At 37.8% G+C, this 16,802-nt stretch overlaps 1 protein-coding gene across 9 annotated transcripts in view; it reads left to right on the top strand.

The window, feature by feature from the left end:
* NRXN3 (neurexin 3) overlaps positions 1–16,802 on the top strand; it is a 964,874-nt gene that overhangs the window by 788,241 nt on the left and 159,831 nt on the right. The window lies entirely within an intron of this gene.

The raw sequence follows: 16,802 nt of genomic DNA, 5'->3' as shown, positions 1-16,802 counted from the left end.
CCTAATTTAGAGGAGGTTTTATTCTACTTGTCTTTTGCTTACCTTTATTTTAGAATACTTAAGTGGACGTTCCACTGCTTCAACTACATATGCTGTTTCAAAACCTTTCTTTCACTATTAAGAATCTTTGTGATTTACACGGTGAATACTTTGAATCTATGATTGCATCTAGGCATTGCTGCCTGAAAGGCTTTATGTTCCTTGTGAATATTATTATCAACTTGGGTTGTTCACTTGTTCCTGTTGGCACTTGTATTATTCAGTTGTTGTGTATTTATTGATGCAGAGTCTAGGTCAAGGCTTTTTGTTTGGTGTGACTTAATTAAGGTGTTGTATAAAGGGTGTATAATTTGGAACTAGAGGCTGCAAATATCTTAACCATGCTTGCTTTTTTTTTTCTTTTTAAATAGCCCTCACAACTCAATTTCATAACACATTCTCATGCATTTTTTAATGTCCAAAATCCCTGAGAACTACTAGAATATGTTTTTCACTCTCAAAATATGTTGATATTAGAGCAATTAATTATATTGTCTGTGAATATGCCTATGGTATTTTACCAAAACTGGAACTTTTTTTGGTAAGAAATAAAAGACAGATAAACCTAGTCAAACTGGTGAAACACTGTTTTGTTTCATCAAATAATCCCACAACACTTTCACCTCCAATCACTTTTTGTTTCTTTTCTGCCTTCTTACAGGAATTGCACACAAAATTAGTTATCAGTCTTACCACATATTGTAGTGCTGGTGATGGTCAATATTGAATTATGAAATGTTAACACAATTTTCAACAGTCTATTGCTTCCCTTATCTCCAGTAGAATGTTATATTAAATAGCAACAGTTGATCATGTTGCACTGATGTTGCATAGAATTTCTATGATACATTGATGAGATTTCATTATTGAAGTCTCTAGCATTGCATCCTGTGGCTCTGCCTGCATCTGTGTGTTGCATCTGAATCATTTTGTCCAGTTTCATACCATTAATGATTGTCCAGTTCTTAAATCTATCTAGAGCCCTCTGCAAGGCTTCTCGTCCCTCAAGAGAGTCGATAGCACATTCCAGTTTGTTACTGACAGCAGACTTGTTAATACTGCATTGAACTCCTGCATCCAGATTGCTGATAAGCATATTGAACAGATCTGTCCCTGAAAGTGAACCCTGAGGAGCAGCTCTGGTGACCAGCTGCCAGGCAGATGCAGCCCCATCCACCACAGCCCTCTGAGCTCTGCATTCAGCCAGTTCCTAACCCAGTGCACTGTGCACAGCTCATCCCACAGCTGGGCAGCTTGTCTGCAATGGTGCTGTGAGGGATGGTATCAGAAATCTTACACTAAATCCCAGGAAAAATGTGTCTATGCCTCCCCCTCATCCTTGAAGCAGGCGATGTTGCCTTTCAGGAGATTAAGAAGCAGGTTGAACATCTCTGAGAGTCGTTCTCAGAACTGTGCTGGTGACAGCTGGTAGTGTCTTCATGCTGTGGATATTTCAGTACTGGGACCAGAACAGATGCTAATCAAGGTACTTTGATGAGGCTGTCAGCCATGTAATTATTGTGTCACTATTTGTGGTTTTCTTTTGTGTACCAATTGCTGGCATCTTTCCATCAATTGTTCTTAGGGAGACATCCTAAGAGATTCTCATTTTTCCTCTTTTGCTCTGCTCTTACAGGCCTTGCAAAAATATTAAATCTAAAACATTCTATATTGTTATCAAAGAATATGGATTGTTGCACGAGTTTCTCCTTTTTTGCCTTTTGTTAATTGTAATAAAATGCACTATGTTTTTGTTTGTGCTGATGTCTGCTGGGAGGAATACAGCAGCCATCATCCTGTGCTCTTTTAAAGGAAAAATAGGAGGTGCAAATGGAACCACTGGATCTTCCTTTAAAAAATGCTTTCAGACTGCATCATTTTGAAAAGTGATAAATGACAAAATGAACAGTCATAGGGACTTAATTTTACCATAATACAAAATTAGATGGCTTCAAGGTGAGTTACAGCTGTACAGAGGCCAAGAAAGACAGCAATTAAATATTTAATAGGTTAAGTCTAGTGCAATCAGTCAGAAGAATCAAGGACAAAAGAAAATCCATGGCAGTGACTGATGGCACATGATTTCTTATGCATTGGAGTAATATCTTAAGTTCTGTGGATGTTTTTTGAAAAACAGAAAAATGTCTGAAAAAGACAATTGGAAAAATACTATTCTATTCTGCTCAATTTTAATTACTTAATTCTTTCAGAAATTCATTAAGAAATACATCAGACTTTTTGGGTTTTTTCCTTCCAAATTAGCTGCAGAGAAAACAGAAGGGTGGAAAGAGAGAGAGATGTAAAGGAAAGGAAATGTAAGCTACAGGCATTGTACTGCTGCCTCATCTGACCTACTTGCCCACATGTTGTCATCAAAACTTGATTGTCAAGATAAAAGATATTACTTTTGGTATCCCAGTACATCTATGCCTGGAAGTAATATCATCATCTCTCTGAATTCAGTTAAAGGAATTTTCTTCACTTCTTGCCTGAATTACTGCATATTTTGTTACACTCTATTGAAAAACTGTTATATTCTACCCATGACAAAAAAAAAAAAAAAAAAAAAAGAGAGAGAAAGAAAACTAGAAAGGAAGGTTTGCATTAACTGAGCATTTCATTTTAATAGTAGTCCATGGGGAAGCTGAGGAGTATTTCCAAAGGAGGTATGGGAACAAAGAAGCCCAATTAGGCATAGCCACAAAGAAAGGAAGCAACATTTTCTTCTGATTGTTACAATCATATAAGTGATGAGAATGTAGGAAGAAGTGTTCAGTGACAGTACAAGGAAAGATTTGAAGAGGGGAATTTAGGATCTCAATTTGAGACCTGCTAGCATTAAATTAGACAGTCCAGAAACCTTTTGCCCAGTGTTCTGCAAGTAGGCCGGATTGTGTACAAGCTGGCCAGAAGGCTCGACTGAGACTGAGGTGAAGTGTATGTTGGCAAGTTCAAGTAGAAACATAGGTTTGAATCAGTATAAATATTGTAAAAAACTGAGGCAGAATCTGATACAAGAAAACACTGGACTGAATGCATTACATTTCCACCAATACACAGTTTTTCTCTCTTCTTTAATATTCCTGCCAACAGCACCATTTATGCCTTAATGGAATGTTCTTTTCATACAGCATACACAACAATTGATCTTTCTGCTCTCTAATTTATTAATTATAAATATTTATTAATTATTTATTATTTAGTTTTAAAAAATGCTTGTTTAGAGCAGCTGATGAGGTGCTGAGTTATTATAGTGCCATTAATGAACAAATCATGAAACAGAAATTTTAATGTGCTGCATACAGAACAGGGAAATTTAACTATTAGAGTCGCTTCAAATAACTATTAGGTACTTACAAGAGAAGAATTTACATATTCAACTGATAAGCTTTTGTAGTGTTCACAAAGGTGTATGATAAAGAAAAGTTAGGGGAGTTCAGTGGCAAGATAACCATGTGTCCAGTAGATGCTGGTCAATGTCATGTCAGTCTAATACCTACCAGTGTCAGATTTACCTACAACTGTCATGGTGCTTGAAATATGTTGTTTCCTGTTCCAAGACTGAGGGTGTCCTCCCCCAGAAAGCTCTGTCTACAAAAAACCTGAAAATACTGTAATTTGCACTTGGCTTTTCTGAAGAATGCAAATGCTGAAGGAAAATTGCTCAGAGTAGATGAAGTAGATTTAAGCATAAGGAATGAATTGAGGGTGCAAGCACAGTATCATGCTTTTATTTTCATTAAATTTCATCGGTTGTTGGATCTCTTAAAAGGTGGAATAGAGCTGAAAGATGGAATTGAGCAAGCTAGTGTTGTTAGATGTGTATGTGTGAATACCCCATACCTACCAATACCAAAGGGAGGACACTTGTAAAAGGGAGAAAACTGGGCCTTGTGTAACTATGTGTCCTTTTTGCATCTTGTATAACCATATGTTGTTGTTAATTAAACCATGTTTTGAGAAATGAGATATGTCACAGGATTGTCTTTGTGCTGCCTTTCTAGAAGGATTAGAAGATAGTAAAGAGTTGCTTCCACACCTTTCTGAAGGGAATGATGATACTTTAGTGGGAAGGGAGAGGCTGACCATTCAATTACTATGCTTGGCTATTATTTTCAATTTACATTACCATGAATACAACAGTTCTTAGATTTTCTTTGTTGCTCTTAGCAACCTCAAACAGAATAATACTATGGTAAATTCCCAATATTTCCTCTGAATTCACTGTGTTCCTATTTCCTGTTGTCTGCTTTGGGTTTAATCAACTTTTTGCCACACAGAAAACTTAAGTTAATAATATGCCCAGTTTTGGATCTTGTTTCATACCTCCAGATATATGAAGTATGTGCTGTATGCAGAATTTGCTCTGGTTTAGCTGAGATTGGTGTCTAACCGAGAGTATTTAAAGAATATTCAAAATGGGGAAAACCCCCACTCATCTTCCTTGTATTGATAGTGGTGCATTCAGCTAAAACTTGTGAAAATCATTCCTGAAAACAGTCCTTAATTGTGCTACCTTCCATTCTCTTAGGATACTCAGTCCTTCATCTCTTTCAGTACTTTTAGACAAATAAGATGAAGGTCTTTGAGGGCATGCTGAATCAGGGTGCCTCTCTTGTGGTGAGGGGATCATTTGAGTGTAAATAGCTGCTGTGGTTCTTTACAACAAGGATTAGCTTGAGGTAGGAGTGCAGCAGCTTCCCACCTCTGGTAATAAGTATTACTACATGTGTAGGATGGATGACAAATGGAACTTTGATTGATAGACTCAGTGATGAAATTCTGCAGTTTACAAGGAAGTATTTTCACCTATGTCATCATTTCTCAGCTGTCTCACAAGGATCTATCAAAGAGGCAACTGTACACTTTCAAAGTATGATTTCAGCTGCTCAGAAAGCAGCTTCTTTTATTTCCCCCTTCAGCAGCTGCAATGCTGATATGCAGAGATAAAGCCACTGTGTCATATAAGCATAGGACACTCATAGAAATGCTCTTGAGAAGCATCTCCTCACAAGCAGCACAGCTTTAGCCACATTTCCCAGCTGAGGTGTGTATGTGTGATTCCAAGTGCATAAAGCACCTATGATAGACTATTCCCTCTGCCCTGCTAGTCTGCACTGTCTTTTAAACCTGTTTCCTCTTCTGCTCTATCACAGGCTGATTTTTGCCAGCCTCTTTACCAGCTCAACTATTTTTTGCAGGCTGTCTGCAAAGTACTGGGTTTTGGTATTCTTATATGCAATTTCCATTTAGTCTATGAACCACTCCTTATCCCACAGCATGCTATGGATAATGTGCCACTGAAATTGCTGGCTTACCTACACTACAGTAGGGATCTCCAAACAGTTTTGATTAAAAACCTCCTTATCATTAACAAGTTTTTGAGCTTGCACCCCCTACATATGTGTGTTTAGCTAATCATAACTCTGCTTGTCCTACTGCATATATGTACTATTGTACTAATATTTTGTGCTTATTACATAATTTACACAGAAATAGATATTAAAAATGGGTGAGATTAGGATGACAAACAATATTTTGAAATAATTATTTAATTTTATTTATTCTTAGAACAGTAAATGTTTTAGCAGTCATCCTTAAAATGTCACCTGTCTTTGAAGGGACAGATTGTGTTTATTTTTTTCAATATATTTGCTAGGTAGCATACTGCTGACAGCCATTTGTCATCTCAAAAAAGGTCAGCAAATTTGGAACATTTGTTTTTTTGTTAAAGAAAAGTATGTAACTCATCCTTAAGCTGGATAGCTCAGTGAAAGCACTTTGCTACAAGATAACCAGGCAACTTCTCTGTGGTACAAAAGATTTTCACAGTCAATACCCACCCATCTCTACAAAGTTTTGTACAGAATCTGCTGATTTCAAGTCTTGTTGACTAAGGAATACATTTAAGTTTGTTGCCATGTTGTTTTCCATGTGTTATTCCAGTAGTTTTTACTATGGCAGGAGGAAAAAGCATTTCAACATGTGGCTCTTTTTGTTCTGCTTTTAAATAAGAAACCTCCTACTGCTAAACAGCCTTTAAGTCCTGTGAAGTGCTGGATATTGCATGAGTAAGATGTTTGCATTCATAGTCTGGATGCTCAGTTTTTAAATGCCCTCCTAATTGTGGAGACTTCATACCATATCAAAGTGTACTGTATGTTTAGGGCAAGGTTATCATTAAGACCATGGATGAAAATGCATATTTCAAATCATCTTCTTGATAATTACAAATGTTTGATGTTTGGCCTAGTTCTTGTCAGATGAGATTGTCACCATTTTTACCTCATAAATGAGGTATGATGAGGAGCTTAAGCTAGGAGTAGAAGTAGTGTCAACTCTGCCACTTTTTGTTGTTCACTTGTGCTCACGTTCTCAGTCTTCTCAGGCTGTGGTTTCTTTGTAGGAATGTATTTAAGACAGTTGTCCATTTTGCAAGGTTTCATTAAAACCAGTTAATATAATCCATAATCAACTTAACCAGGTGCCTGTAAACTGCAATATTACAATATATGCTGAAAATGATTGAACAAGTAAGGGTATCACTTGAACCCTTTGCACTGTGGAGCAGCCACTCTTCTCCCAGGACATCTCACAGGCCACATGTGACATGGGACCCTCTGACATGCTGGCAGTCATATTTCTATATGCTCTAGAGGCTGTCTAAGAACCATTGCCTGAACAACAGATGACAAATAACATAACTATGAAATAAATGCCAATTGATGCTGCAAAGCTTTCAACTTACATCTATCATTCCAATGCTTATTGATTAATGGTGCGTTTTCCCAGCCCATATTTGTCATGTCAATTAATGAAGTATTCTCTTAGTATGAGGAACAAATTGATCTTTTAGAGGAGCATTTGCTGTCCTTGTGTGTGAAGGTAAAGCTATTCATAAAGTTTGTGTCTCATTCCAGCAAGGTTTTGGGCCTCTTGGACCAGCTTGATGTTCTGCAAAAGGGAAGGGAGCATGATATTGGAAAAGCAGGGCTCTTTCTGGATTTAAATAAAAAGGCCAGGTGACAAATGGCTTAATGGATTTCAGTAAGAGAGTAATATAGATAGTGAGCAATTTTCACACTCTTTCAGAGTCTGGGAACCTTGTTTTTGTGCAGCACTGGGTGCAGCTCAGATGCATTTTCCCACAGCACTTTGCTCAGATCCTGTCTGCAGAGAGTTTCCTGCACCCTCCTGTTCTGCGGCACTTTTATTTTGAGTAGCAAACAGAATCATGTAGCTACTCCTGACAAGTTGTGAGGTTGTCTCTGTCACATCACCCCCAGCCCACAGCAGGGGCTGGCTCAGGGCACTCCCACAGGCTCCCATGCAGCGGCTGCTGCTGCTTTGCCATGAGCTTCTCCACCCCCAAGTACAAGGTCCAACAGAGCCAGTGGTCTGGTTGAGATCACTACCCCCCAAACACAACATCCTATGAACTCTACCAGTACACCAGATAGGAGAAAAAAATATCTCTGAGCAGAGAATATGGCTCATATCTGGGGTGTCAGTATTTCCCCCTGAAGTTTGACAAAAATGAATAACACTGTCATAGGTGATGTGAGCAGTAACAGGTTTTTTATAGTACAAGATTAAAAAAAAGACCAGGCAGCACTTTAGAATGTTGGAAGACCAAGAGGGTGGGCAAACTAACTACAAGACTGAAGATCATGAAGATTTGACATTATCAAAAGTGGTTTTCTGTTATGTTCTCAAAGTGTGACTACTGCATGACATTTAAAATTCATCCAGTTAAATAGAATAAAATTTATGTGAGGTACTCCTGTGCATGGGTCTCCAGGACATTTCAAAAGATAAACTTGCTTTTTAAGAGATCGCTAAAAAGTTGAGACACATTCCATAGTTTCAGATAATTATATTAAAAAACATGCAAGGGTTCATAGTTTTCCAGAAGGTGAGAGGCAAAATGGGAATTTTGTATCTTTTCCAGGTATCACTGGGCAAGAGTTCACTGACTAATTATGGAAGTCAGTGTTGCAGCACTGTCTCATAGCATAACTCCTCAGACTATATGGAAAGAAACTCTGAGTAGCTGAGAGGGAAGAAAGTTAAAATTATTTTTCTCAAATTTTTTCCATCTTGTGAACGAAGCAATTTTGTAAAATACTGTGTTTTGGTGGAAAAATAGTCTTATTTATAAAGGATGAGGGGCAGGAGTTTATAAGGTTTTCATAGCTTCCAGTAAAGTAAATTGACAATAATTTCAGCCAAAATCCAGTTATTTCTTTGACTAATTTTGGTTTTAGCAAAAACTCTGGAAGGCATTTATTCTTTAATAATCTGTACATAGATATTAGGGGCTCATTTATAAGCACAATTTGACCTATTTAAAGCTGTGGAAATCTTGGAGGAAGAGCTGAGATTGGAATATAAAGCCAATGTTTTTCAGCCTTTGGGTGATCATAGATCATATGCATGGTCTAAAGACTGGGCAATGGCACTGTAAATAAATATATATATATATCTGTTGCACACCCCCACAGTATGTATATATATATGTGTCTGTGTGTGTATGTATGTACATATTTCTAAGTAATTTTTAAGTGTGAAGCAAAGTATTTTGAAAGTTTATGGACCAGTGTTCTAATGAGAAAGACAGCTAATTTTGATATTTGCTGCCCATGAAACTTGTAGGCGGAAAAAGTCATGATTATCACTATAATCATCAAAAGTTACAAAGGATACATTGCAAAGCTTTGCATGGCCTTACAGCTAAAGATTATAAATGGGCAATATTCAGTTCTTAAAGGGTGTGGTAATGAAGATGGTGTGCCCTTATTTTTATGAAATATTGACTACAGAGTTCAGACTTACTGATAAGTTCAGTATCGTGCTATTATGTCTCTTGTGTATACATTTTTTTGGTGTTCTAAAAGTGAGAAATTCATAAACCTACAAGTCATTACATTTTGACAGCAAAAGAAGGAGAAAAGTGTGAAGCCAGGTTTCCACTGAATTCTGCAACATTAAAATATCATTAAGATTAAAAGTTGGAAGAGTTTATCCTTCTGCTTTTAATGTCTTTGTACATGGCAGTATGGCCAGGCTCATTTTGAGATCTAGGAAGAAGGGCTTCATTTGTTAAATCCTAATTCCACTTCAATTTAAGGATCTTCTAAGCCTTATGAGCTCAAGTCTGAATAAGGAAGTGTTTTTAGTGATTTAGATTGGGAAGACAACTGTTCTATTTCTTAAATAGTTTTCTGTTGTTTCTGCAATCCTCTCCCCAAATGTAAAAATTAGCAGGACAGCATTCCAGAAGCAAACACAGAATCATTATCTCTTGGCAGTTTTGTGAGGATGTCAAGGTTTCAATTAATTTGTTACACAGGGACTTTGTTCTTTGAGTTTTCAGTCATCCTTTTTTATTTCATAACATTGTGGAGAATATTCAGAGAATAGCTAACATTCTTTCCAGCAGTAGTCCTCAAACAAGTGTTAGTTCAGTCTCTGAGATTTTCTCGAGATCTTAGCTATTGGATTATGTAAGGAACAGATCCCCAGGGAGGAACAGAGAAGAGTCCTGCATCTTGAAAGTTTAATGGACAGGTTAAATGTTTCACAGGATACTCTAACATGGCTTTAAAGGAGGAAATAATTGCATTATGCAGAGAATTGTCAGTTCTTTGTTGTATTTGTCTTGAGGGATAATAGTTTTCTGTTGAGCAGCTTGATTGCCTCAGAAGCACTACCAAAGCTGGTTACTTCCCCTCCATGTTGATAGACATTGGGAGACAACAAGGGGATGTGGAAGGACAGAGCAAAGTTCCCTTGTTTCTTGCTGCTGAGTGCTGTGAACAAGCATATAAAATGCAATTTCATACTCAGGTGTGGGTGCCATGGTTTATTTAAATGGGCTTTCAATTTATTTGAAATCAATGGTAGCCCTGTGAAATTGCTGTATTAGTGGCCCTAAAGGATGTGACATAATAGATACTTTGCAATTTAGGGTAGAGGAAGTATCTCCATTCCCAGCCAAAGATTTTAGCATTTAATGGCAAATCTTAAATCTGTTGCAAAACTTTCTGTAGCAGGTAGTGGTAGTCCTCTGTGCATGCTACAAGAGGTTATGTTGCTTCCATCATTGTCTTATATGTGGTCAGAAATGCTTGTGAGAAAACAACCTCCTATGTGCTCTAAAGGTCAAAAAGGGTATAGAAGACCAAAACTGACACAGATGAAGGCACAAATATTTTTTTCATTGTGTTATGTGAACTGCCTGTACCCAAGAGTACTTTAGAGAATCAGAGACATGAAGATGAAGCAAAGCCTCCAACTTGAGCAGATTTTTTTCATGTGTGTACCTTCTTGTAACTCTGGAATAAATGACTGGGTTAAAAGATTGCCCTTTCAGAAACAAATGAGTGAGCTCTAGAAAGGCAATGGAATTGTAGTGGGAAAAGGCTGGTGGAAAGAAGGATTCAAATTACAGTCCAATATAAATAGAACCTAAGGATTTAGAGAACAATTCAGGAGGATAGCAGCCCCATGAACCTATAGTCTGGGATAAATCAGATCATGATAAAACTTATGACAAATCTAGTAAGTGAGATTATAGACCTGAATTGGACTGGAGTCCATCTGGTTTCACTCTGGAAAATTAGGCCTCCTCTACTTCAGCTAAAAAGGTATATTTTGCTATAAATTTAGGAATTGCCAATGTATGGCTGCAATTCCATGCATCACTACTCTTGATGTGGTTTTTGGATTCTTCCTTTTTCCGTCTAAATCCTGCTCTCCCTGGGGGTCAGACTGAGGGCACCTTTTTCTGAGTATTCTGGGGAGAAGTGAAAGCTTTTTCTCTGGTCTTTTAAGATCTAAGTATAAAAAACTATTTGTACCTTAACGAAACAAGACTAACCAATTTATAGTGCTTCTGGGGAAATAGAGGGCTTGCCAACAGCAAAATTATCTAAGAAGGAATTGGTGAAAACTCTCACCTTTTGGAGACAGAAATAGGCAGAAGACAATGGTTCCTCGACCATGTTGGCTTCAACCTGCTATCTGAAATAATAAAATGGCTCCAGTGGCAGTATATATGCAGTGTCTGTATTTACTAGGCAAGATCCAAGTGTTAAAATCCAGAAGCTGTTAAGCAGAGCTGAAAACCTGTATCCTGAAAGAGTTTCTATTGGTAAACCAATTGTTTGGAGCTACTAATAGAGCAGCCCCTCTGCCTGCTGAAAATTTTGAAGAGCTTTGCATAAAGCTCCTACTGAGCTCAAATCTAGATCTAGGCAGTGGATAAATTTGGCTTAGACCATGACAGTATGCTAGCTTTGCCTTCAGACTTCATGTGTGTCTTTTTTTCATGTTGTGAGCAGCTGCAGTGTGCCCCCTGCAAAGGGAGTACCTAACTCAGACTAGCACAGCAAGGCCAGAGCCAGTCCTTGACTTGAAAAAGTAATTATTAAGTTACCAGGTACTTACACACTCATTAGAAACAATAACAGAGTATCCCTGAGTTAGAGTTTCCAAACCAGCAAGGAACAGTAAGCACTAGGGATAAATATTGAATAGAGGAGTTTTTTTCCCTGTTACTTTAAAAATCTGTGTTTTTTTTGTTTTTTTTTTTTTTGTTTTGTTTTTTTTTTGTTTTTTTTTTTTTTAATCCTATGCAGAATTTCTACTGACAGGAAAAAAGAATGTGTTTTGAGAGGCTTTGTGGTTATTGTCTATCCAGTGTTAGTTAAAGTCCTCAGAGGACCAAACATGAAATTGATTCTGGGAAGGCTTGCTGATGTCTTTACAGTAAACTTCCCTCTGAAAGAGAAAGAAAGATGTGGTTCCAACCCAAGTGCAAGCATGATGCTTTTCACCTGTGGGACTGGAGTTTTCAGAGCACCTGTAATATCAGTGGTTAGGCAAGATGAAGTCTGAGGATATGACTACTCAGGACTGTTAAATGTACCAAAGAATATTTTGTAAGAGGAAGCACTGTGAAAGCTAAGGCCAAATCTCTCCTCATTAATTTACATTCTTTTCCTCTAAACCTCTCCTTTGAGGTTTCATTTAGCTATCAGCTGCCTAATTTCAGATCCTGATGCTGGGGTCGCTTCGTTTCTGAGCTACATTGCTGGGAGCAGACATAAAGGATGAAAGATGCTTGGGAGAAGCACAATATTGCTATCACATGACAAATAAATACTGAAGAATGAAGGTCAAAGGCTTATCCTTGTATCCAACCAATTATTGCCTTCTCAGATCAGTATTTTGTGCAACCTGTGAAGAGTAGATGTGTTCTTGACTGGCAGACATTTAGCTGAAGAGAGAATTGTGGTGTCTCGAGCATCCTGCCCTGTGCATAAGACAAATACATGATAATAACTGTGATTATTTATGAACTTACATGCATGTGAGCCAGACCAACTGCTTTGCTTATTTAGCAAAGCTCTAGAATCTCACCTTGAAATTTCTTATCTGTAGAGATGCTGAGCTGCTGGGTGCTTTCATTTGCAGCCTTGAATTGCAGTCCCAGAAAGGACTGCAGAAATCCACACTCCATGAAATTTATTAATACTTCAGATTGTACCTGTCAGAAATTGTCCCTGGATTGCCTAGAGGCCCCTGGGATCAGTTGACTGTGTCCCACTTTACCTCTAAATTTTTGTAGGAAGAAGGGAATATTAAACCAATGCACTACAAAGCAATATTCTGACACAGTTTTTCTGTCTTTCTTTAAACGTGTAAATCCCTAATTCATGAGACTGCATAATTATATATTTGCTTATGAATAATACACTGTGTGGGTTTCTGTTCCCAGTTCCCCACCTCCTTTTTTATTCTTGTTTGGATGCATACTGTAATTGAGCTGCCTCCCAGAGGGGCATCACAACACCCTACAACCAACTGTGAGAAATCCTCATGTCTTGCACACACCCTATTTCTCTCCCACACCCCGGCTCAGAGAATTTAAGGAGCCCTCATTAATTAACACTGAACCTTGCAGGGTATGCATGAATCACAGCAGCTGTGGTTAGGGACTGAAATTTAATTAGAAGCCCATATTAGGAAGGTGATTTTTTGAAGTTTCAAACTGCAAGAGGTAGAAAGTTAGCTGTAAGTGTGTTGCTGTTTATGAATGGGGGAGTGTTTACTTAAGTGTGTGATGGTGCCAGTTTTCAAAGACAAAAAGATAAAGCTAGCAAAAGTTCTTGCCTTTTCAAAGTCACTTCAAGGAAGGTTTTGCCAAAATGATTCATGAGGTTTACTATTGCTGCTTAGAAATTGATGCTGACTGCATCAAAATCTAATGAGAATGCAGTACATGGAAAACTAGGATTTAAAAAAATAAACACAGGAAAGTATTTCAGTAATAATACTATACAATGTTAGTATCTTTCTGTTCCAGTGTTTTGTTTAAGACAAGATGAGCAACTTCCACACTGTCTGTTTATGGGGAGTAGACGTGTCACACAATACATTAAAAGACTTGCTGGCTAGGAGAAAACAAGGCTATGACATATTCAGTGAAAACACCCATGTCTTTACCACCTTTCTCATATTCAGTGCTGTCATTTCATTGGGATCTTTATAACTCCAGCATATTTGGTTTATATATCTTCTTTCAGGCATTATTGGCATAATAATTTATTTTTTAAAACCTAAATACTTCTAGATAGTTACAGAACAAAATAGTAGAGGCAAATATAGGTATTGAAAATAATTGCTTGAAAACATACTAGGGCCACTTGAGGTCAATAAGCATTGCTATGTGGTAGCAAAGGATGGCAGATGGAGGTGTATTTTGAGATAATGCATCTTCCTTAAAAGCAGTGGACCAAAAGACCTACTAAATTTTCACACTCCTTTAGGTGTCGTCAGAGAATGATAACAATGAGAAAGAGCCATGGAAGTGTAATGTCCTCTATATAGCTTACTTATCAGCTGTCTGTAATCTTGCATTTTAAGCCCAGTGGTGTTTTCTGGGTTCTGTTTATAGTCAGGAGAGGGATAGGTGCTCCCAGTGAGCAGATCGTGCCATTGGGATAAATGGGTAGACTCTCATTCTGAAAGTGCTCCTGCTCACTACTGTGTGAGAGTATTCCAGTTAACTATGAATACATGTCTGAATTGTAGTGACAAATGCTGGGAGAGAAACCCCATCTTTGTGTGCAGGGAAGGTGCTGAAGAACCTGTCCTGCTGCAGAGAGCTGGTTGTTCAAAGCCAAGTCCTACTGACGTGCTCTGTTCTTGTGTATGTCTGTTCCACAGTGCACTGGAGTGTAGGTGCAGCTCTAGGCAGGGCAGGCCTGCCTGTCATCTCAGTAGCTTTCAAAAACTAAAAGGAGTTTATATTGCTTTGTGCCTCTGTATGCAATTCCTAAAGCAAAAGCAAGAACATTGCTGGGAAGTCAAGAACATTGGGAAAAGTGTACTGGCCTTCCATATGGGTCAGATTTTGTTACAATTCAGTTGTACATTGCTTGAGTAAACATTTCCTGGTTTAAAGTGATGTTTGCCATTGCTGTGTGCTACTAAGGATATGTAACATTCCTCTCATTTCAGAAGAGATGCAATTCATCTGTACAGATAGATCAATGAGTCATGCTTGCATACAGTGAGCATGGTATTTACAATTCATGGTGTGAGGTTCTGGAACTCACTGTCTCACATACAGGATTAACTCCCACTCACAGTGCTGACTTTTACGTTTTCTGGAACCGTTCAAGGAGATGGATGATTTAACATCAATATTAACAGTTTCTATAAAAGCGAGTTGCGTTTTTATTTGACAGCAACCTCCAAAATTTGAAAATTTGGTATCAGTTAGTCATCTCCATATTTTCAGTATGTTCTCATTTCTCACAGTTGCTCTTCTTGGGAAGATGAAGGGAGAAGTTTAATTATTTCAAAACTTTAAAAATATATACTTGGTTAAAGCTGTGGAGAATTTAATCTTTGCTAAAATCAATTGCTACAATGAAAGTGCAGATAGATCTTGTTGGATGGAACCATCAGCTCTGCTTTGCCAAAGTCAAATCACGGGGCTTGTTGCTTGAAATAAAACAGTTTTACAAAGGAACAGGCATGTTCTCAGGAAGTATGACCATTAAAATTTGACTTGTCTATCCTTTGATATGTAGTGATCCTGATTCTGTGAATAGAGCTGATATGGTGAGCTGTCTACACAAGTGAACAAGCTCTCTGGAGACTGGTGGAGCAAGCATTACTGTCAACCATATTAGCACTGTTTTCACCTATATTTTTCCCATCATACTGGGGTTTTTTGCATGAACCTGATTGTGAAATGCTTTCTTTGACTTTTCTGTGGCAAGTCTTGAATAATCAAGACAAACACACGCACACACAAAACCAAAACAAACTCAACAAGTACATGTGAGTTTCTTAATAATTTCCATTACAAATCCTGGATTATGTATTTGGTTTTGACTGTAATCTTTTTAATTCAACTAGCTGTGGTGAGTGTGAAGGGAGCTAAAGACCATTTTAAAGGAAGTAGGCTAAAATATTTTCTTACTGTCAGAGCTGACACAAAAATGGGGCCTCAAAATTTTGTTGAGTGGAACCATTATTGAAGAGGATCCATTTAAGACAGATGGTAGAACTGACGTTCCAACTGTGCTTATGGTCTTTAAATATCTCTGTGTGCTTTTCACAGCTGAAAGTGTGCTAGCCTTGCTTCCTTGGCCCAGTTCAAACGGGGCTGTAATCACTTGGCACCTAAAATTTAAACCTGTACTTTCCCATTATGGCATTTCTCCCAAGCTAATAGTTTTTTGAGTGGAGTGACTTCCCATTGGCAGATTAGTTCCTGGGCCCAAATTGCTTAAACATGTTTTATTGCAAATTTCATTTGTGCCTTCGTTTAGTAGCTAACCATTGTGCTGTGTCCTGGTTTCAAAGTGTGTCAGAATGTTTTGTGATGACCTTAGAGCTGTGACTGTATAGAAAAGGAATTTTTATTAAGCAGTGATAATAATAGTGACTGTACTGTAATATATCTTTTGCTAAAACTTCAGTGTGTTGTTCTATAACTGTTTTCTTCAAAGAACTTATGTAGAGAACAAAAATACGGGAAACTTCCTGTCATCTCTGTTGATTGGTGATTTAATCCATTTATTTTCTGTTGTTGCCCTCCTTCTGAGACTTGGTCACTGTCTCTTGTTGCCTTGTCTCCTCTATCAGTATATTTTCTCTGTCTGATCTGCTAAACAAGTCGCATTTGAAGACAAACCAAGCACTATCTGTCCTGTATCCCATTGTGTTGCTGATTTGTATCCTTTACACTGTGAATGCTGTCCTGTCACTGAGTGTGACAAGGCCACGTTCTTGAAGGTTTTTTTTTGCTCTGTCACAGGATAAATTATTACCCCTGGCAGTGTCAGTATTATTACTGTTGACTTTGTTTATTACCTTGGTTTGGGAGAGCTGCAGAAAGACAGTCAAAAGCTTTGAAGAAATGTGGTATTACCTAGGCCTCACAGTTTTAATCCTGAGCATCCTTTCTTTTCTGTTTTATCTCCATTTATTTGGTATGTGAGATATTATTATACGACTACAGAGAATGAGACAGGAAAGTTGTTTTTTATTAAACACAGTGCTTTCCTGTGTTCACACATCATTGTCTGTAAAGTGCATCCAGGAACAGAGGGGGTTTTTAAGATGAGATTTAGGCTCCTTTATGTATTAGACGCTAGATGAGAGAGAGAGAAAAAAGAACCTGTTGTAAAAAAAAAAAAAAAAAAAAGGTGCCGTTGGTGTCTGTCCTCTTTTGTTTC

The sequence above is a fragment of the Zonotrichia leucophrys genome, chromosome 5, assembly GCF_028769735.1.
Source record: "Zonotrichia leucophrys gambelii isolate GWCS_2022_RI chromosome 5, RI_Zleu_2.0, whole genome shotgun sequence".
Classification (NCBI taxonomy): Eukaryota; Metazoa; Chordata; class Aves; order Passeriformes; family Passerellidae; genus Zonotrichia; species Zonotrichia leucophrys.
Note: the sequence above shows the minus strand (reverse complement) of the source record. Positions and strands in the feature narration are given on the sequence as shown.